Genomic DNA, 27,021 nt, shown 5'->3' with positions numbered 1-27,021 from the left:
TCAATCTCTTTCCAAGATACTGGTTGGCACCACGTATCATGTCCTCGCTTGGACGCTTTTACCAGCAACACTGAGAGAATCTATTACTTTTGTCTTCCTGGTGAGTCACACAGTTTATTAAAAGCATCTCAAGGCCATTGTAAGTGCAGTTGACTTAATAGTTGATGAAACACAGAGGAAGTTTTTTTAATTAAGTGAAGGCTCACATGTCTTTATATTAAAATTCTTTTGGCCACTATCCCTGGTAGTTCAAGCACATGTTTAATAGATAATTACCCTTAAACAATTCAAGCAATTTGGGTTGGGGTACAAAGGGACCAGAAGAATGGAACTGATCATTGGAAACCTTACAAAATAATCAGAGAAAAGATTACTCTTCTCTCAGTTCTCTACAGTATTCAGGAGTGTTAGAACAGGGAGGGTTTGAGGGGGTTGTCCATTTTAATTTAATTTGATTTAATTTAATAGATGAGGAGGCTGGGGGTCAGGGGGTTCTGATGCCTCACTGAAGGCTAGCAATTAGGTGCTGGACAAAACAAATTTGACCCAGTGTTTTTTCATTAAATCATGGATTTGTATTATTTTTGGACTTTTAGACAAGAAAGAAATATGTTTGTTAATTAAATTGCATCCTTATTATAATTATAGTGCTGAATATCATAAAGGTCTCTAGAAAGATGTAACCAAAGGGCATATGGCTCTAGGCCTTAAACACTGATTTCTGGGAATATTTAAGTGCCTTCAAGTTCAGTAAGGGATTCAGAAGAAATCATAGTCGACGTTTTCTAATTTCTTTGAAGAATAGGCAGCGATAGAATCTGTTTTGGTCAACAGATGTGTGCGTGTGCTCAGTCGCGTCCAACTCTTTGTGGCCCCATGGACTGTAGCCCGCCAGGGTTCTCTGTCCGTGGCATTTTCCAGGCAAGTTTACTGGAGTGGGTTGCCGTTTCCTACTCCAAGGGGTCTTCCTGACCCAGGGATCGAAACCTCCTCTCTTCATTTGTAGATGGATTCTTTACCACTGTGGCTCAGCTGGTAAAGAATTTGCCTGCAATGCATGGAACCTGGGTTCAATCCCTGGGTTTGGGAAGATCCGCTGGAGAAGGGAAAGGCTGCCCACTCCAGTATTCTGGCCTGGAGAATTCCATGGACTGTATAGTCCATGGGGTTGCAAAGAGTCTGACATGACTGAAATACTTTCACATTACTTCACTTCTTTACCACCAGCGCCACCTCAGAAGCCCCTTGGCCAAGAGATGAGACAGTCAGGTGTTGCTGGGAACTACATGTTTTCTAAGTTGCTCTTAGTTTCAGCCATTTTGAGATACCACTGAAAATGGGATCTACGGGAAGAATTAAAGGCATGGGGATAATTATGGTTAAGAGGTCAACCATTCTGGATAAGGATAGAAAATGATATTTCCTAATATCTCAGTCACTGGCAAGGCCAGAGACTGTGGTCAGGAGCCCTCATTCTGTAACCTCTGTATATTAACCTTACCCATCTTCTACCATGTTATATTAATATATTAATTATTATGTTAATACTACCATCATCAGGCTTCTCCTGTTATCCAAGTAAAATGAACCATTAAAAAATCATTTGGGGGAATCTCTTTGTGGTTCAATAGTTAAGACTTGGTGCTTTCACTGGTAGGGGCCCAAGTTCATCCCTGGTTGGGGAACTATGAGCCGGTAAGCCACATGGTGCAGGCAAAAATAATTATTTTGGTGTTCTCCCATACTTTGTCAAAGTTTGGGCATATAGAAAGCTCTTCATTTGTGTTTTAATTTTGTTATCAATTATTTAGTTGATCTGGAGAAATTATACCAAGTTTGGGTCCGCCAATTTGTAACCATGAGGTAGACCAGTTGACAACACTGCAGAATGGAAACTGTGGAACCTCTGTAGGTAGTCTAAATGTGAAGCCACACTCCTTGTGAGTAACCACTTCTGTGGTTCACACCTAGTTCTCACTGCCTCTGATTGAATCTCTCTCATGTATGTTTTCTTTTTGTTTTTCTCTCAGGTTAGTGGTGCTTCCTGTAGGTAAGGCACTAAACATCTCCAGTCAGAGTACATTATTCTTTTTGCTTTACAGGTCACATTCAGCAAACAAGACACACTGGTCAATATAAATGCCTCTTGCATTGGATTTGGCTTCTGATTTATCATCTTCAGCGTCAGGATAATTAAGGATTTGTTTTCAACAGCAGATTCATATATCCAGTGGGTTGGTAACTCCATTTCAATGAACACTCACTAAACACCTTCACTGAGCTTACTGTTCTGACAGGCACTGTAGAAAACATGGTCTCTTCAGGCAATAGAATTTAATTTATTTAACCTGTCATATTATTGTAATTTAGATGTATTTCCTGTAGTTTGCTCATTTTATCTTCCATTTCTCAGTTTTCTAAAACATCAGAGCAATAAGTGGTGCAACAGCTGCTTAGTAAATTTTTTTATGCACGTTATTCTTCTGCTTATGAGTTTGTAAACTAATCAATTCATATGCTAATCTGCTATGGATCTGTGTTATTTAATAAAAAATAAATCTGAAAATAGTAATATTAATATTTATCAATGTTTAACTGACGAAAGTCAACCTTATATATATATATATATTTAAATTAAGTATCACTGTAAACAATGGAACCATAAAAAATTCCTGAACATTTTGGGTCAGATTTTTCAAATCTGAAAGGAATGAAAAAGCCTGGGTTATTAGCAGTAATCTTTTAAAACTCAGGGTGCTTGAAGGACAGCCAAAATTATAATGAGCTTGAAGCAAATTATCTAATTAATCTTGGTTGATGCAATGACTGTCCTAGCTTGTGAAGCCACTTGTCTCCATTTGAAGATGTCAACATCAAAAGTGAAACATTTACTGAGAGTCCAAAATGCTTCAGGCAGTGGAGAGGAAAGCAAAATGAAAGGACCTCACTTTAGTGAGCTTATAATTACAAGGGAAGTAATGGGGAGGGCTTTTAGGGGAGAAATAAATAGAAATAACAAGATAATACTGAGCAAGAAGAAATTTTAGGATGAGCTCAGGAAAATAATTCCTATCAAACTTCTCAGTGTAATCACTGGAGACATTATACTGTATAATGTTGTTGGGGTTATTAATATTAATCATAGTAATCATCATTTATTATGAGTGCAGCATACAGAACAATTCTGCAGTGGTAGGATGATGGAACAGATAGAGCTGAACAAGGCTGTGTGGTTTATGAATTCTAAGAACAGACGGTCTTACGTACTTCATTATCAGAGAAAAGTGCTGCCTGACCAAATCCAAACACGTGTCTTCTTTGCAACTCTACTCTTTTAATTAAAGAAGATGATCCTTAATGTTACTGACTCACTTGAAAAAAAAACACTACATACAAGAATGTTCAGTTATCGTTAGTGGGGAGCATGTGTATCCATCTTCCTGTCTTCTTTCATCTTTAAGAAATAATCTACAAAATAAGTTTATCTTGTTATTGTGCACAATTATTTGCTTATCTTGGAACTATGTGCAAGATAAGTCAGGTGAAGAATAAAGAATGGAACTTTAGTAGAAAACCTAAAGAAATTTAGATTACTAAACCATTTTCCATTGAATTTTTTATTGAGATAATTGTAGATACACATACAACTATAATAAATAATACAGAAAGTATCTTCAACTCAGTTTCCCTCAACACTTTGCAAAACTCTAGTATAATATCACAACCAGGATATTGACATTGATACAATCCACTGACACTATTCATATTTTCCTAGCTTAACATGTATACATTGGTGTGTACTTAATCCTATACAATTCTGTCACATGTAGGTTCATGTATCTATCATTACAGTCAACATATAAAACATTCCATCATCACAAGGATCTTTCCTGTTGCTTTTTATTACAACATCCAACTTTCCTCTCACCCTGTTAGTAACCCCTGGCAACCACTAATCCATGTTCTATTTCTAAAATATTGTTATTTCAAAATTACTGTCTAAAGGAATCATACAGAATTACCTTTTGAGATTGGCACTTTTCACTGAGCATAATTCCCTGGAGATATATCCAAGTTACTACTTGTATCAATAGTTCATTTCTTTTGATTGCAGAGTAGTATATCATGGTATGTATGAACCATAGTTTGTTTAACCACTCACCTGTTGAAGGGCATTTGGGCTGTTTCCAGTTTTTAACTATTACAGAACACTGCTATGTACATTCACAAACAGGTGTTCATTAGGTTTGTCCGAGAGTGCAATTGCTAGATCAGATGGTTACTGTGTATTTAGACTTATAAGAAAACACCAAATTGTTTTCCAAGTGGCTGTACCATTTTTACTTCCCACCAACAATGTATCATTGATCCAGTTTCTCTGCATCCTTACCAGTACCTGGTGTTGTCAGTATTTTTAATTTTAGCCATTCTTGTGGGTATACAGTGATATCCCATCATGGTCTTAATGTGGATTTCTTGAATGGCAAATGATGATGAACACCTTTATATTTATTTGCCAACTGTATGACCTCTTCAATAAAAGTGTCTTCATGGCTTTTATCAAAAATTATCATGACTGACGAGGGTTTATTCCAGGAATACAAGAATGGTTTAAGACATGAAACTCTTTTAAGATAATTTTCCACCTTAATAAATTTTAAAATAAGGGATAATTGCTATATATGTTCTCCTCCAATTCAATAAGATTAGACATTTATCTAGGATGTTTAAATAATCAAAAAGAATATTTTAGAAATTAGGAACAGAAAGAATATTTCTTCAAGTGATAAAGGGTAATTATAAAAAATCTGCCACAATTATCTTACTTAGTGAAACATTAGAAGCATTCTATTTAAAGTCAGGAAAATGACAAAGATATCATCATTACTATTTCCATTCAATTTAGTTCTAGAAGTCTTAACCAGAGCCAAAAAAAAAAAAAGAAATAAAATGGAATGGGAAAAAAATCAGTTCCAAAGAACTTGATTGTTCAAACAGTGCATCCAAGAGAATCTACAAATTTTTCAAGCTAATAAGAAAGTCCAAGCTAATAAGATGGTGTGTTACAAGAGCAGTATTAAAAAGTCAATGGTATTCCAGGACACTAGCAATGATCATAATTGAAACGGAGAAGGAAATGGCAACCCACTCCAGTATTCTTGCCTGGGAAATCCCATGGACCAAGGAGGCTGGCGGGCTACAGTCCATGAGGTCGCAAAGAATCGGACACAACTTAGGGACTAAATCACCAACCACCACCATTAACTGAAAAGCTTTAATACAACATTCTCTACTTGTTTCTAGAAATTCCTAGGTATATCATATCAATCCTAAACTTATTTTAAGTAAAGATTAAGATTGGTAAATTCACTTTTATTGTTTCCCTTCTTTTCTTTGCTCACGAGGTTAGTGATCCATACATGAGATTTTAAAAATATGTCCTATAGTTCTTAGCGATATAAAGAGAAAATGCAACAATACCACAAATGTGAATTAATTTTATTTCTTCATATCTAAGATTCACTATTTGTTCCCTATCATATGTGCATGTGCTTGCTAAGTCACTTCAGCCGTGTTGACCCAGGGATCAAATCCATATTTCTTAAGTCTCCTGCATTGGCAGGCAGATTCTTTACCACTACCGCCACCATGGAAGCCCATGAGAACAATCATCTTCAAGTCCCAAGTACTGAAACCAGAAGAGGGAAGCTGTGGGCTTTCTCAGGATTGTCTATTTGGGGCAGCGATTTCTCTTGAGTTTTTAGGGAGACGTGGGAGGCTTGTCTGAGCTGTGAGCTAGTTTGAGTGGCCCCATTGCGGAAAGGAAAGAGAAGGAGGATTTGAGGCCAAGGGAACCAGGAAGACTGGTTAAACCAGGGCCTGACATTCTGATGAATTTAGTAGGTGACAGAGCTTGGTCACAGACAGAGGTCACAAGAGTCAGCACTGCTGTCAGAAATGAGTGTTGAGAGACCAAAAGGACACTGAAGGCCAGAGCTGAGCCAGAGAAGAGCTACTGTCAAATCCTAATTAGAGAGAAGAGCAGAAGAGATCGGAGTTAGAAGTGGGTTGAGGTGAGAAGGGAGTTTCCGAGACCACGGGGCACAGCCAGAGGCAGGCAGCATGGCACCACAACTTCCTAGTTTCTTGATGTATCTCCTGCTTCGTTTGCACCCTTGTTGTTAACCACTGACTAACAACCGATTCCTAATTTGCCCAAAGCCTCACTGTTCATTTCTCCTTTTGTGTGTGTTAGTCACTCAGCCGTGTCTGACTCTTTGCAACCCCAGGGACTGTAGCCTGCCAGGCTTCTCTGTCCATGGGGTTTCCCAGCAAGAATAATGGAGTGGGTTGCCATTCCCTTCTCCAGGGCATCTTCCCAACCCAGGGATCGAACCCGGATCTCCCGCACTTCAGGAGTCCACTCGGGAAAGGACGGATATCCATTCGGTTTGGTGATGTTGAGACAAGGGTTCAGAGATTCATCCATAACCCAGGCTGAGTAGATCCAGGAAACAGGGCCAGAATTTCCCTACAAACCTCTCTCCTAATTTTAATTTAGGAACCCTGAAGGTGGCCTTATCACAGCCCATTACATGGCAAATTTTATTTCAATTAGTGCAAAAAAAGTCAGAAAATGGGTGAAGGGGGTCAGTTGTATGGTGATGGATGGAATGTAGACCTTTGGTGGTGATCTCTCTGTTGTGGACACAGAATATATATATATAATCACAGTGGTGTACACCTGAGACTTATGTAATGGAATATTACCTATTTTCAATTTTTAAAAAAGCTAAAAAAAAAGAGTTAGAAATTTCATTGTGTTCTTCATTTCTCTATGATATATTTGAGATTATCAGGTCAGACTATACTACCAAGCCTTGGAATAATATCACACCAGGCCCTGCAAAATGAGATCATAAATTGGTTTCCAAGTTTTCTCTAGTGACTTGGATCTGAGGTGCCAAACCTGAGCTAGGAACTAGCACACTAGATAGAAATCTCAGAAGGGAAGAGGATTAAATAGACACTGGTACTAAGTAATACAGTCTCCACAACTTTACTTCTAGGTGGGACTCTTAAACTCTCCCACCACTGACCCATGCCTTGTGTTTTTACCACAGGGGATGGCATTCTTGACCCAAAGTATACCTGAGGTCCTGAATGGCTTGGAGGGAAGACAGTCTCAGCCTTTCCTCCAAATTTGCTACAATATTTTCTCCGGAGGCACATTGACTCTGACTGCTGTAGGGTATTATCAGTTTTGAGTCCCTGCTGTTGAAGCCTTGTTTGTTGTTTAGTTGCTAATTCATGTCTGACTCTTTTGTGACCCCATGGACTGTAGCCCACCAGACTCCTCTGTCCGTGGGATTTCCCAGGTAAGAATACTGGAGTGTGTTGCCATTTCCTTCTCCAGGGGATCTTCCCGAGACAGGGATCCAACTGGCATCTCCTGCATTGGCAGGTGGATTTTTTACCGGTGAGTCACCAGGTAAGATGGTCAGAAGTCATCAGAAAAGCCTTAGGGAGGCCTTGTCTAACCTCTGACCAGATTTCAGAACAGCCTGTCCCCTAAAAGGCAATTTGAGTGAAGAGCCAGTGGTATGGGAAGACCCCAGACAACCAGGCCCATCATGAAGCTGTAAGAATGCTCCCAAGGGAGGGTGTGAGCAACATCACCTCACTGAAGACTCAGGGCAGGACAGGGAGAAGACACCAAGGCTATAATATGGTCCCGGGATGGATGGCCTGCTGTCTTTGTCCTGGGGTCAGGGACACATCCCTGTGTCTGTGGGGAGGTGAGTTCTACTGTCACTCATCACGTGATGGGGTGGATCTATTGCAGGGAAAAACAAATCTGCAGATAACCTGGCTCAGAGTTTCACCACTTCCATGCTGCCTGCCAGGAGCAAGCTGCTCCTCCTTTAGAGCTCCGACCTGAGGATGGATGGAAAAATGCTTGCTCTCTGTTTCCCTTCCCACAGATGAAGTAAATTCAGCTCTGCCAAAGGCTCCATGGTGTCAAGAGAGAACAAGGGAGAAATGACCCCAGAGACCCTAGAAGGTAAGTGTTTGCTTAATCCCTCTTTTCTCCTTTCCATCCCCAAATGACTTCTCAAATTCATGCTTGCATTGTCTTGTCTAGACTCCAGGGGCGCTTCTCAATCTGTCCCCCTACATTATCTGCCCCTTCACGCCATCCTCCACACCATATCTGATCTCTGTTAAGAATTCACCTGAGAATTCACCTCAAGGAACTGCCTTTCTAGATTCACCTCCAGCTTGTCTCCCCGCATGCCTTCGTGGTGTGTCTGTACAAGCTCATGAGGTCTGTGAGAGCAAGGTTATCGCGTTCATCAAATTTGCCACAGTGTCTATGGTAACATAGGGCACACAGCACGTGGGTCTAGCATGTTGATTCCATTTCCTTTGACCACTGTCATGGTCAGCATGGCCCTGGCTCCCTGTGTTGAAGGCCTGGTGGAATCAGCCATGCAAAGGGTAATTAACTAAAGGAAAAAAGGCTCTTCTTCAAGTTTACTCTGGAGGCCAAGAATATTCTTAAAGCCGAAAAGATTTTAACATCTTTTCGGCTTTAAGAATATGTAATTTCTTGGGAGAATTAAAGGTGCCAAACAAATACAAATTTCTTACAAGTAGGCTAACAGGAGACTACTTATCATTTTTACCACTAAGTGAAAATTGTGCCAATCTTATTCTCTTGGTGACTGGGAAATATTTCTCTAATAAAGTGCATGCTTTTCTCAAAGTTTTTTTTTTTTTTTCTTTCTCCAGCAGGATAACTATGTCCCCCTGGGCTACAGAGTATTGTTAATTATAACGATAAGATACACAGAGGAAAAAAAAAAAGATCAGGAAATGCTTAAAAGTCCCCAACAAATGTTTATCAGGAAATGTTATTCTAGAATCAAAACATTTCCTGTCCGATGATTGTGCCACAGAGAAAAATCAAGTGATGCCAGTTATGGGGTCTTATAAAAATAATTTTTATGATGAGATGTTTATTTGAGGCAAAATCATTACAAATAACATGAATTAAACGAGAGTTGCTCAAAATCACACTTTTAAAAAAAAGTTTATTATTCACATCAAAATCTAGACCTTCAACCTTACAGAAATATACAAGGAATAAATTGGAAATTCACCATCTTACCACTCAGAGATAACTACTATTAATATTTACCTTTATATTTAAATGAACATAATTCCAGGTGTATGAATGCTTAGTCACTCAGTCATGTCCAACTCTATTTGACCCCATGTACTGCAGCCCACCAGGCTCCTCTGTCCATGGAATTTTCTAGGCAAGAAAACTGGAGTAGGTTGCCATTTCCTCTTCCAGGTGATCTTCCTGACCCAGGAATTGAACCCATGTTTCCTGGGTCTCCTGCATTGACAGAAAGATTCTTTACCACTGAGCCATCTGGGAAGTCCTTGGATTGCAAGATCAAACCAGTCAGTCCTGAAGGAAATAAACGTTGTACATTGGAAGGACTGATGCTAAAACTGAAGCTCCAATACTTTGGCCACGTGATGCAAAGAGCTGACTCATTGGAAAAGACCCTGATGCTGGGAAAGATTGAAGGCAAAAGGAAAAGAGGGCAGTAAAGGATGAAATGGTTAAATAGCATCACCAACTCAAAGGATGTGAATTTGAGCAAACTCCAGGAGATAGTGGAGGACAGAGGATCCTGGCATGCTACAGTCCATGGGGTCACAAAGAGTCAGACACAACTTAGTGTCTGAACAACAACAACCACCAAGACCAGATAGGTCTTGGTGCATATGTACACATTTATGTTCGATTTTATGTAGATAATTTTAATAATAGGTGTATCAGCAACATATCATATATATCTTTCCCTGTCAATAAGTCTATAACTACAGTGTGTATTCATAAGTCTGCATGAATATCATATGTCTCCACTGGGATGTTCCAAGCTTCAGCAGCAGCTCTTCAAACATCAAGTCCTCATGTGACAATATGAGAAAAGCCTGAAGGGAAGAGTGGGCAGCTGAGTGGGTGGCGAGGTCATTCTCTAATGTGACCTTTCTCATAAGTGTCTACATCCAGGATTAGCCACCTGCCCACCACAGACACTGCCAATGAGAAGGCACTGATAAAATGTGCTCACAGAAGCCAAGATTTCTTCTCTGTGACTAATTGCATTACTACCTAAACGAAACAGGGTTCTGTGAGCAAGAAAACACATGAGCAATGAAACACATGAAGCAAGCTTAAATCCACGAATTCACAATGATACCAACAGACAAACTCATTTGATCACCGTTGGAGACTGTGAGTGAAACAGCTCATTATTTTGCAAACTAGCAAATTAAGAAAAAGAATTAAATGCTTTTCTGGTCTCCCTATATCACTCGGAAACCAACTCATTGAGGAAAGTAGTTTCCCTTTATAAAAGTGTTCCAACTAATAGATGGAGGAGAAATGATGGAGTTAGGATTATCACTATTTATAATACTAGATGCTAATCTAATCAGTAGACCGCATTCAGTATAGTATGGATATATGCACTAAGCACCAACAGTAACTAACATCACACACCTCTTGATGGAAGGATACAACATTATCTAAGAAGAAATTATCTTGCTGGGAAAAAAAGAACCTGAATCTAACCAAGACTCTAAATCAGGGGTCCCCAGCCTCCCAGATCTAATGCCTGATGATCTGAGATGGAGCTTATGTAATAGTAAAGAAATTAAGTGCACAATAAATGTTAATGTGCTTGAATCATCCTGAAACCACCCCCTCTACCCATCCATGAAATAACTGTCTTTCACAAAACTGGGCCCTGGTGCCAAAAAGTTTGAGGATTGCTGCTCCAGACTATCAATGACCAATTTATGGGAAGTATGAAGAGCGCATTCAGGAAAATCCAGAATTTGGAAAATCTAGAGGATAAAAGGAGAAGGCAAAAGGAAAAGAGGGTAGTAGAGGATGAGATGGTTAGACAGCCTCACTGACTCAATGGACATGAATTTGAGAAAACTCCGGGAGACAAGAAGGACAGGGAAGCCTGACCTGCTGCAGTCCATGGGGTCACAAACAGCAACTGAACAACAGCAACAACGGAGGACAAATAACTTAAGAAATAAATTTCAAGGAAACGAAAGGAACTGAAGAGGGAACCTGTGAATTAAAAGAGACTTAAAAGATGTATCAGTGAATTGCAATGTGTAGACTTTGAGTCCTGAGTCACCCAAACTGTTAAAAAAGTATATAAGGCACTTGTGAGGTAATTAAAAATTTGAACTCAGAAAAGATGTCTTCTCATCAAGAAATCTGTGAAAGGATGATAATATTTCAGTTACATTTTTTACAAAAGAGTTCTTATTGTTTAAGAACTTTTACATACTTATGTGTTGAATATTTAATATTCAAATTGAAATATTTACAGATGAAATGACAAGATGCTTCAAAATAATATGGTGGTGGAGAGAAATATTGATAAAACCCATTTTGGCTGTGGATTGCTAATTGATGAAGCTGAATGATGAATGCATGGGGGCTTATTAATCATTTTTTCCATTTTTGTACATGTTTGAAATTTTTCCTAGTACAAAGTGAAAGAAAGAATTGAGGAAAGAAAGGAAAAAAAGAAAGAAGGAAGGGAGGGTGACTTTTAGGTAGGTCACCAATAGTATTCTTCATATTTTAATTTTTCTAATTAACTTGCCATAAAATATATAGGCTGTTTTTCCTTTTCTCCTAATTATAAAGATGCTGTGATGGACTTCCCTGGTGGTCCAGTGGTTAAGACTTTGTGCTTCCATTATAGGGGGTCGGGGTTTGATCCCTGGTGGGGGAATTAAGAGCTCATATTCCACTAGGAGCAGTCCCTACCCCTGCCCAAATACTGTGATTTATAGCCATCTGCATACATCTTTTCACATTAACAGATTCCTAAAGGTGGGTTTATTGAGCCAAAGAATAAATTTAATACATAAAGTCAAACTGCTTTCAAAAGGGCTCTGCCAAAATACACTTTCAAATGGATTTTTAAGTTATTTCAATGAAAATATTGAGATTTTTATTAGGATAGCATTAGACTTACAAACTAATTTTAGGAAAATTGACATCCTTACATTATTGAATCTTCCTCTCTAAAAACAATACAATATTCTTCTCTATTTCGCCTTCCTTTGTCTCAGTAGTTTTATAGTTTTCTAATTGATTTTTGTATATTGATTTTGTAACTGGCTATGTTGCTAAACTATTATTTCTAAAAGTTTTTCAGTTTCTATTCTTGGCTGTTCAGGATCTATTTCAGTTAAGCCAAAAGTATGAATGATTAAGGTGGTTTTTGACAAGGAGAATCAGAAAAACTCAAATCCTATTCTGAACCTGTTTTCTTTAAGGTCCCCCAAGAAGAGTACCTGAACACAGACACACAAAGAAAGCAGGGCACTGTTATACTCTGATGACTTTCACTGGGAGCCTTGAACTCAAGCAGATTAGGCTACACTGTTACACTAGGGGCTTCCCTGGTGGCTCAGATGGTAAAGAGTCTGCCTGCAATGCTGGAGACCTGGGTTCAATCCCTGGGTCAGGAAGATCCCCTGGAGAAGGAAATGGCAACCCACTACATATGCCTACATGACATAAACAAAACAGGCATGGAACCATGATCTTGGCTCTTGCCCCTGCAATGCAGGATAAGCACTAACCAGAGCACCTGGTCAAGAAAAGCACGTACTAGAGCATAAAAGCATTTGCTCCAATGCTTGGGGAGTCAGTGATGGACAGGGAAGCCTGCCCTGCCCCCGTCCGTGGGGTCACAAAGAGTCCAACACGACTGAGCGACTGAACTAACTTGGGGCAACGGGATTATCACTGAGCTTCTGCCTTTCAGGCAACAAGGAATGAAAAGCCACAAATGGAATTAGTATGTTGTTGGCTGTCTCTCAAGAAGGGACTCTGACATTTTTTTCCCCTCAAGCCTTCTAAAAAAGGACTCACGAGAGTCACTCCCAGTGCCTCCCACTGGACAGAATGGTACAATAACAGCTCCATTCTTGGAGGGCAGTAGCCAAAAAGTGCCTTTGAACTTGATCAATCTCAAAGTTGGAATAGAGTAATGGGGTAGGGAAAAGAGGCTGTGAGCATCCCTCAGCCAAAAAAATCTAACTGCATTGTCAATAAATAATGATAAATTGTCTGTATCCTGGGAATTCCGTGGCATCCAGTGGTTAAGACTCGGTGATTTCACTTCCAGGGCCTGGGTTGAATCCCTGATCAGGGAACTATGATCCTGCAAGCTGTGAGACACAGTTAAAAAAAAATTTTTGTTTTTCCTCTGTGTCCTTTTAAGTCATCAGTTCCTTACTTTACTTTCTCATCTAATTGTAACCATTGTTTTATTACTATATTTAACAGACATGCTGTTAGGATTTCACCATTAAACATGAAGCTAGTTTTCAGTGTGTGCATGTAGCCTTTTACTAAAATTTCTTTTTATCAAAAATGCATATCATGATTGAATTATATGAGAGTCTCAGCATCGATCAAAACATACCCTATTCCTTTGGCCTGTTTTTAAAATCACACTACACCTTTATTGTGCTTTTGCAAATATCTTGCTTTTTGTTTTTTTATGAATTGAAGGTTTGTGGCAACTCTGCGTTGAGCAACTCTTTTGGCACCTTTTTTTTCCAGCAGCATTTGCTCATTTTGTGCCTCTGTGTCACATTTTGGTAATTCTCACAGTATTTCAAGCCCTCCACGAGGAAGAGATAATGACTCACTGAAGGCTCAGATGAGACTTAGGAGTTTTTATCCTTTTTTATTTAACGTATGTACATTTTTAGACATACTATCGCATGCTTAATAGATAACAGTATGATACAAACACAACCCTTATATGCAATGAAAAACCAAAAAACATGCAACCCACCCAGGCATATGTTGGAAGTTGGGTCCCAGATCACAATAAAGCAAAAATTGCAATAAAGTGAGTCACATGCATTCCTTGGTTTCCCAGTGCACAAAAAAGCCATGTTTACACTATACTTCAGTCTTTTGACCTATTATTATAGAGAAATATGTTAACCAATATTTTCTCAAAATCTTCTCAAATTCATCTCCTCTTTCTTTAAGCTATCCCACTGTTACATTGAGTTCAACTCTTCTAACCAGACTGCTGGAAAAAACCTAAAGTTCTCAGAAAGTGAAAGTGTTAATTGCTCAGTCATGTCCAACTCTTTTTTGTGACTCCATGGACTCCAGCCCACCAGGCTCCTCTGTCCATGGTATTCTCCAGCCAGGAATACTGGAGTGGGTTGCCATTCCCTTCTCCAGGGGAATCTTCCTGATCCAGGGATCGAACGTGCATCTCTTGTGTCTCCTGCATTGACAGGCAGATTCTTTACCATTGTGCCACTTAGAAAGCCCATTTAAAATATTACAGAGATTCGGGGGGAGGAGCCAAGATGGCGGAGGAGTAGGACGGGGAGACCACTTTCTCTCCTACAAATTCATCAAAAGAATAACTGAACGCAGAGCAAACTTCGCAAAACAACTTCGGATCGCTAGCTGAGGTCATCAGGCGCCCAGAAAAGCAGCCCATTGTCTTCGAAAGGAGGTAGGACAAAATATAAAAGATAAAAAGTGAGACAAAAGAGCTAAGGACGGAGATCCGTCCCGGGAGCTCTTAGGCGGCATTGCTTGGGGTAGGGTCCGGCCGAGTGCCCTGAGGACAATCGGAGGGAACTTCTGTGAGTTACCAACTTGAACTGTGGGAGACCAAAAGAGAGAGAGTAAATTAACCGGCCCGAACACACTGCCGGCCGTTCGCAGAACAAAGAGACCGAGAGGGTCCAGAGAGGAGCTCGCAGGCTGCGGACCCGCCCAGCCCCGTCGGAGGCAGGAGGCAGGGGGGAGGGGAAGGTCGTGGCGAGACACAGGGCGCAGGCACCCGACCGGCGCGGGCGGGGACTGGGGCTGGGGACGCGGAGGGCGGAAGGCGCGCGCACCCGACTGGCGCCAGCGGAAACTGAGACTAGGTCCGCGGAAGGGAGGGGGCGCGCCACACCTGGGGAGAGTGCGCCCACCAAGCCCCTGGCTGCCTGGACCGCTCTGACGGGGAAGGCACAGAGAGCAGGCGCAGCTTTTCCTTCCGCGCTTTTGTGGAACACCCGAGGGCTGGAACCTCGCGCAGCGCGGGGCGCGCTCCATATAGAACAGCCGGGAGCCTGAGCAGCGCAGACGGAGAAAGCAGCGTCAGCCCCTCCCGGCAGCCCCAGCCCGCCCCCGCAGGGCCAGCCCCTCCCCGCAGCGTCAACCCCTCCCGGCAGCCCCAGCCCATCCCCGCGGCGCAAGCCTGTCCACACAGCGCCAGCCTCTCCCTGCAGCGCAAGCCCCTCCCTGCGCCGCAGAGCGACGGAACTAGCTACCTGAATAAGAGTCCACCTCCGCCCGCCTGTGTCAGGGCAGAAATGAGGCTCTGAAGAGACCGGCAAACAGAAGCCAAATAAACAAAGGGAACCGCTTCAGAAGGGACTGGTGCAACAGATTAAAATCCCTCTAGGAAACACTGACTACACCGGAGGGGCCTGTAGATATCGAGAAGCGTCAGCTGGAACGAGGAGCTATCTGAAACTGAGCCGAACCCACACTGACCGCAACAGCTCCAGAGAAACTCCTAGATATAATTTTACTTTTTTCTCTTTTTTTTTTTAAATTTTTTTATTTTTTTTCTTTTTTCTTTTTTCTTTCTTCTCTTTTATTTTCCTTTAAAATCCCCTATTACTCCCCCATTACTCCTTAACTTTCATTTCCACAGACTTTTACGATTTTTTAATTAGGGGGAAAAAAAATTTTTTTTTTCTTTTTTTTTCTTTTTCTTTCCTTTTTTTTCTTTTTTTTCTTTCCTTTTTCTCTTCTATTTTCTATTTTTCTTTTTCTCTTATTTCTTTTAAAGTCCTCTAGTACTCCTCTACTACTCCTTAATTTTCATTTTCAATACACTATAACCTTACAAAAAAAAAAAAAAAGAAGAGAAGCCCTATTTTTAAACCGAAGATTATTCTCTCCCAATCTTGACTCTCTGTTTTCTACCTCAGAACACCTCTATTTCCTCCTTTCCCCTTCTCTTCCCAATCCAATTCTGTGAATCCTTGTAGGTGACTGGGCTACGGAGAACACTCTGGGAACAGACAGCTGGGTAGATCTGTCTCTCTCCTCTTGAGTCCCCCTTTTTCTCCTCCTGTTCATCTCTATCTCCCTCCTCCCTCTCCTCTTCTTCATGTAACTCTGTGAACCTCTGTGGGTGTCCCTAACGGGGGAGAATCTTTTAGCCATTAACCTAGAAGTTTTCTTATCAGGGCTGTATAGTTGGAGAAGTCCTGAGACTACAGGAAGAATAAAACTGAAATCCAGAGGCAGGAGACTTAAGCCCAAAACCTGAGAACATCAGAAAACTCCTGACTACATGGAACTTTAAGTAATAAGTGACCGTCCAAAAGCCTCCATACCTACACTGAAACCAACCACCACCCAAGAGCCAATAAGTTTTAGAGCAAGACATACCACGCAAATTCTCCAGCAACGCAGGAACATAGCCCTGAACATCAACATACAGGCTGCCCAAGGACACACCTAACACATAGACCCATCTCAAAACTCATTACTGGGCACTCCATTGCTCTCCAAAGAGAAGAAATCAAGTTCCACGCACCAGAACACTGACACAAGCTCCCCTAACCAGGAAATCTTGACAAGCCAATTGTCTAACCCCACCCACTGGGTTAATCCTCCACAATAAAAAGGAACCACAGACCTCCAGAATACAGAAAGCCCACTCCAGATACAGCAATCTAAACAAGATGAAAAGGCAAAGAAATACCCAACAGGTAAAGGAACATGAAAAATGCCCACCAAGTCAAACAAAAGAGGAGGAGATAGGGAATCTACCTGAAAAAGAATTTAGAATAATGATAATAAAAATGATCCAAAATCTTGAAAACAAAATGGAGTTACAGATAAATAGCCTGGAAACAAAGATTGAAAAGATTCAAGAACTGTTTAATAAAGACCTAGAAGAAATAAAAAAGAGTCAATTAAAAATGAATAATGCAATGAATGAGATCAAAAACACTTTGGAGGGAACCAAGAGTAGAATAACGGAGGCAGAAGATAGGATAAGTGAAGTAGAAGATAAAATGGTGGAAATAAATGAAGCAGAGAGGAAAAAAGAAAAAAGGATCAAAAGAAATGAGGACAACCTCAGGGACCTCTGGGACACTGTGAAACGCCCCAACATTCGAATCATAGGAGTTCCAGAAGAAGAAGACAAAAAGAAAGGCCATGAGAAAATACTCGAGGAGATAATAGCTGAAAACTTCCCTAAAATGGGGAAGGAAATAGCCACCCAAATCCAAGAAACCCAGAGAGTCCCAAACAGGATAAACCCAAGGCGAAACACCCCAAGACACATATTAATCAAATTAACAAAGATCAAACACAAAGAACAAATATTAAAAGCAGCAAGGGAAAAACAACAAATAACACACAAAGGGATTCCCATAAGGATAACAGCTGATCTATCAATTGAAACCCTCCAGGCCAGAAGGGAATGGCAGGACGTACTGAAAGTAATGAAAGAGAATAACCTACAACCTAGATTACTGTATCCAGCAAGGATCTCATTCAGATATGAAGGAGAATTCAAAAGCTTTACAGATAAGCAAAAGCTGAGAGAATTCAGCACCACCAAACCAGCTCTTCAACAAATGCTAAAGGATCTTCTCTAGACAGGAAATGCAGAAAGGTTGTATAAACGTGAACCCAAAACAACAAAGTAAATGGCAACGGGACCACACCTATCAATAATTACCCTAAATGTAAATGGGTTGAATGCCCCAACCAAAAGACAAAGATTGGCTGAATGGATACAAAAACAAGACCCCTATATATGCTGTCTACAAGAGACCCACCTCAAAACAAGAGACACATACAGACTAAAAATGAAGGGCTGGAAAAAAATATTTCATGCAAACGGAGACCAAAAGAAAGCAGGAGTCGCAATACTCATATCAGATAAAATAGACTTTCAAATAAAGGATGTGAAAAGAGACAAAGAAGGACACTACATAATGATCAAAGGATCAATCAAAGAAGAAGATATAACAATTATAAATATATATACACCCAACATAGGAGCACCGCAATATGTACAGCAAACGCTAACGAGTATGAAAGAGGAAATTAATAGTAACACAATAATAGTGGGAGACTTTAATACCCCACTCACAACTATGGATAGATCAACTAAACAGAAAATTAACAAGGAAACACAAACCTTAAATGACACAATGGACCAGCTAGACCTAATTGATATCTATAGGACATTTCACCCCAAAACAATCAACTTCACCTTTTTCTCAAGTGCACACGGAACATTCTCCAGAAGAGATCACATCCTGGGCCATAAATCTGGTCTTGGAAAATTCAAAATAATTGAAATCATTCCAGTCATCTTTTCTGACCACAGTGCAGTAAGATTAGATCTCAATTACAGGAAAAAAATTGTTAAAACTTCAAACATATGGAGGCTAAATAACACGCTTCTGAATAACCAACAAATCATAGAAGAAATCAAAAAAGAAATCAAAATATGTATAGAAATGAATGAAAATGAAAACACAACAACCCAAAACCTATGGGACACTGTAAAAGCAGTGCTAAGGGGAAGGTTCATAGCATTACAGGCTTACATCAAGAAACAAGAAAAAAACCAAATAAATAACCTAACTCTACACCTAAAGCAATTAGAGAAGGAAGAAATGAAGAACCCCAGAGTTAGCAGAAGGAAAGAAATCTTAAAAATCAGGGCAGAAATAAATGCAAAAGAAACTAAAGAGACCATAGCAAAAATCAACAAAGCTAAAAGCTGGTTTTTTGAAAAAATAAACAAAATTGACAAACCATTAGCAAGACTCATTAAGAAACAAAGAGAGAAAAACCAAATTAACAAAATTAGAAATGAAAATGGAGAGATCACAACAGACACCACTGAAATACAAAGGATCATAAGAGACTACTACCAGCAGCTCTATGCCAATAAAATGGACAACTTGGATGAAATGGACAAATTCTTAGAAAAGTATAACTTTCCAAAACTGAACCAGGAAGAAATAGAAGATCTTAACAGACCCATCACAAGCAAGGAAATCGAAACTGTCATCAAAAATCTTCCAGCAAACAAAAGCCCAGGACCAGATGGCTTCACAGCTGAATTCTACCAAAAATTTAGAGAAGAGCTAACACCTATCTTACTCAAACTCTTCCAGAAAATTGCAGATGAAGGTAAGCTTCCAAACTCATTCTATGAGGCCACCATCACCCTAATTCCAAAACCAGACAAAGATGCCACAAAAAAAGAAAACTACAGGCCAATATCACTGATGAACATAGATGCAAAAATCCTTAACAAAATTCTAGCAAACAGAATCCAACAACATATTAAAAAAATCATACACCATGACCAAGTGGGCTTTATCCCAGGAATGCAAGGATTCTTTAATATCCACAAATCAATCAATGTAATACACCACATTAACAAATTGAAAGATAAAAACCATATGATTATCTCAATAGATGCAGAGAAAGCCTTTGACAAAATTCAACACTCATTTATGATTAAAACTCTCCAAAAAGCAGGAATAGAAGGAACATACCTCAACATAATAAAAGCTATATATGACAAACCCACAGCAAGCATCACCCTCAATGGTGAAAAATTGGAAGCATTTCCCCTGAAATCAGGAACAAGACAAGGGTGCCCACTCTCACCACTACTATTCAACATAGTGTTGGAAGTTCTGGCCACAGCAATCAGAGCAGAAAAAGAAGTAAAAGGAATCCAGATAGGAAAAGAAGAAGTAAAACTCTCACTGTTTGCAGATGACATGATCCTCTATATAGAAAACCCTAAAGACTCTACCAGAAAATTACTAGAGCTAATCAACGAATATAGTAAAGTTGCAGGATATAAAATTAACACACAGAAATCCCTTGCATTCCTATATACTAACAATGAAAAAACAGAAAGAGAAATTAAGGAAACAATACCATTCACCATTGCAACAAAAAGAATAAAATACTTAGGAGTATATCTACCTAAAGAAACAAAGGACCTATACATAGAAAACTATAAAACACTGATGAAAGAAATCAAAGAGGACACAAACAGATGGAGAAACATACCGTGTTCATGGATTGGAAGAATCAATATTGTCAAAATGGCTATTCTACCCAAAGCAGTCTATAGATTCAATGCAATCCCTATCAAGCTACCAACGGTATTTTTCACAGAACTAGACCAAAGAATTTCACAATTTGTATGGAAATACAAAAAACCTCGAATAGCCAAAATAATCTTGAGAAAGAAGAATGGAACTGGAGGAATCAACCTGCCTGACTTTAGACTCTACTACAAAGCCACAGTCATCAAGACAGTATGGTACTGGCACAAAGACAGAAATATAGATCAATGGAACAGAATAGAAAGCCCAGAGATAAATCCACGAACCTATGGACACCTTATCTTTGACAAAGGAGGCAAGGATATACAATGGAAAAAGACAACCTCTTTAACAAGTGGTGCTGGGAAAACTGGTCAACCACTTGTAAAAGAATGAAACTAGAACACTTTCTAACACCATACACAAAAATAAACTCAAAATGGATTAAAGATCTAAATGTAAGACCAGAAACTATAAAACTCCTAGAGGAGAACATAGGCAAAACACTCTCCGACATAAATCACAGCAAGATCCTCTATGACCCACCTCCCAGAATATTGGAAATAAAAGCAAAACTAAACAAATGGGACCTAATGAAACTTAAAAGCTTTTGCACTACAAAGGAAACTATAAGCAAGGTGAAAAGACAGCCCTCAGATTGGGAGAAAATAATAGCAAATGAAGAAACAGACAAAGGATTAATCTCAAAAATATACAAGCAACTCCTGCAGCTCAATTCCAGAAAAATAAATGACCCAATCAAAAAATGGGCCAAAGAACTAAACAGACATTTCTCCAAAGAAGACATACAGATGGCTAACAAACACATGAAAAGATGCTCAATATCACTCATTATTAGAGAAATGCAAATCAAAACCACAATGAGGTACCATTACACGCCAGTCAGGATGGCTGCTATCCAAAAGTCTACAAGCAATAAATGCTGGAGAGGGTGTGGAGAAAAGGGAACCCTCTTACACTGTTGGTGGGAATGCAAACTAGTACAGCCGCTATGGAAAACAGTGTGGAGATTTCTTAAAAAACTGGAAATAGAACTGCCATATGACCCAGCAATCCCACTTCTGGGCATACACACTGAGGAAACCAGATCTGAAAGAGACACGTGCACCCCAATGTTCATCGCAGCACTGTTTATAATAGCCAGGACATGGAAGCAACCTAGATGCCCATCAGTAGATGAATGGATAAGGAAGCTGTGGTACATATACACCATGGAATATTACTCAGCCATTAAAAAGAATTCATTTGAACCAGTCCTAATGAGATGGATGAAGCTGGAGCCCATTATACAGAGTGAAGTAAGCCAGAAAGATAAAGAACATTACAGCATACTAACACATATATATGGAATTTAGAAAGGTGATAACGATAACCCTATATGCAAAACAGAAAAAGAGACACAGAAATACAGAACAGACTTTTGAACTTTGTGGGAGAATGTGAGGGTGGGATATTTCAAAAGAACAGCATGTATACTATTTATGGTGAAACAGATCACCAGCCCAGGTGGGATGCATGAGACAAGTGCTCTGGCCTGGTGCACTGGGAAGACCCAGAGGAATCGGGTGGAGAGGGAGGTGGGAGGGGGGATCGGGATTGGGAATACATGTAAATCCATGGCTGATTCATATCAATGTATGACAAAACCCACTGGAAAAAAAATAATAATAAAAAATAAAATTAAAAATAAAATTAAAAAAAAATAAATAAAAAGCAGAGACATTACTTTGCCAACAACAACAAAAAAATATTACAGAGATGCAAAAAACATGTGGTGAAATCAGATGCTTGCCTACAGAGCTAATGGTACTCTAAGGAAGTTGGTCTCTACACATTTAATAAATTTATTTATTTAATTTTGGCTGTGTTGGGTCTTCTTTTAGGCTTTTTTCTACTTGCGGCAAGCAGGAGCCACTCTCTAGTTGCAGAGGGCAGGCTTCTCTTTGCAGTGGCTTATCGTGTTGTGGAACATGGGGTCTAGGGTGCACAGGCCTCAGTAGTATGGCACATGGGTTTAGTTGTTCTGCTGCATGTGGGATTTTCCCAGATCAGGGAATGAACCTCTGTCTTCTGCATTGGAAAACAGATTCTTCACCACTGAGCCACCAAGGAAACCCTCTACATGTTTTTGATCAGGTACTATGACCCCCCAAAATAGGCACTATTGTCAATCTCCACGTTAAATACTAGTAAAGTTTGATTTCTTAATTTAGACAGAGATAGAGGTATTCTAACAATTTTCTTCCACAATCCAACTGCTCTAGGGGTCAGATTTGTCGAAGGAAATTTCCTACTTTATATTCCAGGAGTATATTCTATAATCAACACTTACTGAATCCTCTGTTCTAATCATTCTTGCAGTAATCTCATTCAATCAAATTCCTCATTAACAATATATTTCAGAGGCTGAAATCACAGATGGTCTATACTATAAACTGTCTTTTATTTTTTCATCATTTAGGAATAATCTCAGGACTAAAATCTTCAGGATTTTAAAGATATATGTATCTTATTTTAAAAATACCCTATCTTTTAAAAATTAATTACTAATTTGTCAGAAGTATTATTTCTGCAGAGAAAGGATTGTTACATAGGTTGATTTGTAAATTCTGTATGACATTCTGTATGAAAGGTTTCTTTTTATTTTATAATTTTGCTTTCTAGACAGTGACTCAAATCCCTTGCATGTGTGCTAAGTCGCTTCAGTCATGTCCGACTCTTTGCAACACTATGAACTGTAGCCCGTCAGGCTCCTCTGTCCAAGGGGATTCTCCAGGCAAGAATACTGGAGTGGGTTGCCGAGCCCTCCTCCAGGGGATCTTTCCCACCCAGGGATTGAACCTACAGCTAATCAAGTTTACTGCACTAGCAGGTGGGTTCTTTACCGTTAGTGCCACCTGGGAAGTCCCTGAATTCCTTAAAATGCCTTAAATATAGTCTGGATACAGGGAAAAGAGGCAGGAAACAGCGAGTGTTTGAGTAAGAAAGAATTTCTGTTTCATGAATCAACTCTAAACTTGTTGAACAATGCATTTTAGCTTTGGTGGTGATCAAAGAAAAAGTCCTTTCCTGAACAGAAAAATAAGTGATTTTTAATGCAGACTTGGTGTTATACTAATATGCGACAAGGAAAGCAGGAAGGAGAAAACTGGTTGATCAGGGTATAAAAAAAAAGTGACTTAAAGCCTTTTTGAATTAATATCAATAACACTTAAGACTATGCCAAAGCCTTTGACTGTGTGGATCACAAGAAACTGTGGAAAATTCTTCCAGAGATGGGAATATCAGACCATCTGACCTGCCTCCTGAGAAATCTATATGCAGATCAAGAAGCAACAGTTAGAACTGGACATGGAACAACAGACTGGTTCCAAATTGGGAAAGGAGTACGTCAGGGCTGTATACTGTAACTCTGCTTATTTAACTTATATCCAGAGTACATCATGCGAAATGCCAGGCTGGATGAAGCACAAGCTGGAATCAAGATTGCCAGGAGAAATATCAATAACCTCAGATATGCAGATGACACCACCTTTATGGCAGAAAGAGAAGAAGAACTAAATAGCCTCTTGATGAAAGTGAAAGAGGAGAGTGAAAAAGTTGTTTTAAAACCCAACATTCAGAAAACTAAGATCATGGCATCCAGTCCCAACACTTCATGGCAAATAGATGAGGAAATAATGCAAACAGTGAGAGACTTTAGTTTTTTGGGGCTCCAAAATCACTGCAGATAGTGACTGAAGCCATGAAATTAAAAGGCACTTGCTCCTTGGAAGAAAAGCTATGACCAACCTAGACAACATACTAAAAAGCAAAGACATTACTTTGCCAACAAAGGTCCATCTAGCCAAGGCTATGGTTTTTCCAGTAGTCATATATGGATGTGAGAGTTGGACTATAAAGAAAGCTGAGCACCAAAGAATTGATACTTTTGAACTGTGGTGTTGGAGAAAGCTCTTGAGCATCCCTTGGACTGCAAGAAGATCCAACCAATCAATAGTAAAGGAAATCAGTCCTGAATATTCATTGGAAGGACTGATGCTGAAGCTGAAACTCCAATACTTTGGCCACCTGATGGGAAGAACTGACTCATTTGAAAAGTCCCTGATGCTGGGAAAGATTGAAGGAGGAAGAAGACGGGGATGACAGAGGATGAGATGGTTGTATGGCATCACCGACTTGATAGACCTGAGTCTGAGTAAGTTCCAGGAGTAGGTGATGGACAGGGAAGCCTGGTTTGCTGCAGTCTGTGGGGGTCTCAAAGAGTTCGACACGACTGAGCAACTGAACTGAACACTTAAGAGGTATGTTTAACCAGGCTATCAGGTCCAGGAGAACTGGCACAAACCATCCCAAATGAAAGTAGACTATGGATTCATGTTTATGTTTAGGTCTTTTCATGTAGTAGCAAAGCATATTTGAGAAACCAAAGGCACATAATCAAGGTTAATTTATTCCACAAACAATTCTTAAGCATTTTGTGATACATACATAACAAGGCAAGATCTATACCCTCAAGGATGCTTCCCCGGTGGCTCAGATGGTAAAGCATCTGGCTGCAATGCAGGAGACCTGGGTTCGATCCCTGGGTCAGGAAGATTCCCCTGGAGAAGGAAATGGCTATCCACTCCAGTACTCTTGCCTGGAAAATTCCATGGATGGAGGAGCTTGGTTGGCTACAGTCCATGGGGCTGCAAAGAGTTGGATACGACTGAGCGACTTTACCTTCTTTATTTCTTATGCCCTCAAGAGTTTCACAATCTAGTGAGATAGAAACATCACAAGTAATTGTATAAGGAAGGTATGTTTAAGTGATAACCCCACCTCATCTGGCCACCCTTCCCCTTAGATAAACACTCTTGAAGGAGTTCCTTTTGATTATCCTTTTCAAATCAAAATTCTGAGCTGAACTTTCACTTAGTTTTATTCAGTTCAGTTCAGTTGCTCAGTTGTGTCCGACTCATTTGTGACCCCATGAATCGCAGCATGCCAGGCCTCCCTGTCCATCACAAACTCCCAGAGTTTACTCAAACCCATGTCCATAGAGTCGGTGATGCCATCCAGCCATCTCATCCTCTGTTGTCCTCTTCTCCTTCTGCCACCAATCCCTCCCAGCATCAGGGTCTTTTCCAATGAGTCAACTCTTCACATGACATGGCCAAATTACTGGAGTTTCAGCTTCAGCATCAGTCCTTCCAATTAACACCCAGGACTGATCTCCTTTAGGATGGACAGGTTGGATCTCCTTGCAGTCCAAGGGACTCTTAAGAGTCTTCTCCAACACCATAGTTCAAAAGCATCAATTTTTCAGCGCTCAGCTTTCTTCACAGTCCAACTCTCACATCCATTCATGACCACTGGAAAAACCATAGCCTTGACCAGACGGAACTTTGTTGGCAAAGTAATGTCTCTGCTTTTAAATACGTCTAGGTTGGTCATAACTTTCCTTCCAAGGAGTAAGTGTCTTTTAATTTCATGGCTGCAATCACTATCTGCAGTGATTTTGGAGCCCCAAAAAATAAAGTCTGACACAGTTTCCACTGTCTCCCCATCTATTTCCCTTGAAGTGATGGGACCAGATGACGTGATCTTAGTTTTCTGAATGTTAAGCTTTAAGCCAACTTTTTCACCCTCCTCTTTCACTTTCATCAAGAGGCTTTTTAGTTCCTCTTCATTTTCTGCCATAGGGGTGGTGTCATTGCATATCTGAGGTTATTGATATTTCTCCTGGCAATCTTGATTCCAGCTTGTGCTTCTTCCAGCCCAGCGTTTCTCATGATGTACTCTGCATAGAAGTTAAATAAGCAGGGTGACAATATACAGCCTTGACATACTCCTTTTCCTATGGGAACCAGTCTGTTGGTCCATGTCCAGTTCTAATTGTTGCTTCCTGACCTGCATACAGGTTTCTCAAGAGGCAGGTCAGGTGGTCTCGAATTCCCATCTCTTTCAGAATTTTCCAGTTTATTGTGATCCACACAAAGTTGAAGGCTTTGGCATAGTCAATAAAGCAGAAATAGATGTTTTTCTGGAACTCTCTTGCTTTTTCGATGATCCATCGGATGTTGGCAATTTGATCTCTGGTTCCTCTTCCTTTTCTAAAACCAGCTTGAACATCTGGAAGTTCACGGTTCACGTATTTCTGAAGCCTGGCTTGGAGAATTTTGAGCATTACTTTATTAGCGTGTGAGATGAGTGCAATTGTGCGGTAGTTTGAACATTCTATGGGATTGCCTTTCTTAGGTACTGGAATGAAAACTGACCTTTTCCAGTCCTGTGGCCACTGCTGAGTTTTCCAAATTTGCTGGCATATTGAGTGAAGCACTTTCACAGCATCATCCTTTTGGGTTTGAAATAGCTCAACTGGAATTCCATCACCTCCACTAGCTTTGTTCGTATTAGTTTATATTAAAAGGCCAAAAGGGGGAATTCCCCGTCTTTCCAGGGAATGGAATGTGGTTAGGATGTTGGGCTTTCACTGCCAGGGCCTGGCTTCAACCTCTGGTCAGGGAACTAAAATACCACAAGGTGAGCAGTTCAGACAATAAAAGCAAGCCAAAGGATAACTAGTTGTTTGGTGGGGTGGGGGTGGGGTGGGGTGGGGTGGGGTGGTCGGACTTTGTCTTATGCAATGTCGTCATGCATGTAAGGCTTCTGCTCAGCTCATGTCCCATAAAATCAAATAAATGCCAGCCCCATGGGGTTCAGAGGACT

The 27,021-nt window shown here is 40.1% G+C and overlaps 1 protein-coding gene across 3 annotated transcripts in view; it reads left to right on the top strand.

Annotated features, from left to right (window-relative positions):
• The first annotated feature begins 7,902 nt into the window (after positions 1-7,902).
• The window catches only part of RCBTB2 (RCC1 and BTB domain containing protein 2), a 64,322-nt gene continuing 45,203 nt past the window's right edge, over positions 7,903-27,021 (top strand). For all 3 annotated transcript variants that reach the window (XM_043891909.1, XM_043891904.1, XM_043891899.1), the window contains exon 1: positions 7,903-8,065. The gene's annotated coding sequence lies outside the window, so the exon portion shown is untranslated. The remainder of the gene's footprint in view (positions 8,066-27,021) is intronic.

The sequence above is a fragment of the Cervus elaphus genome, chromosome 30 (assembly GCF_910594005.1).
Source record: "Cervus elaphus chromosome 30, mCerEla1.1, whole genome shotgun sequence".
Taxonomy (NCBI): Eukaryota; Metazoa; Chordata; class Mammalia; order Artiodactyla; family Cervidae; genus Cervus; species Cervus elaphus.
Note: the sequence above shows the minus strand (reverse complement) of the source record. Positions and strands in the feature narration are given on the sequence as shown.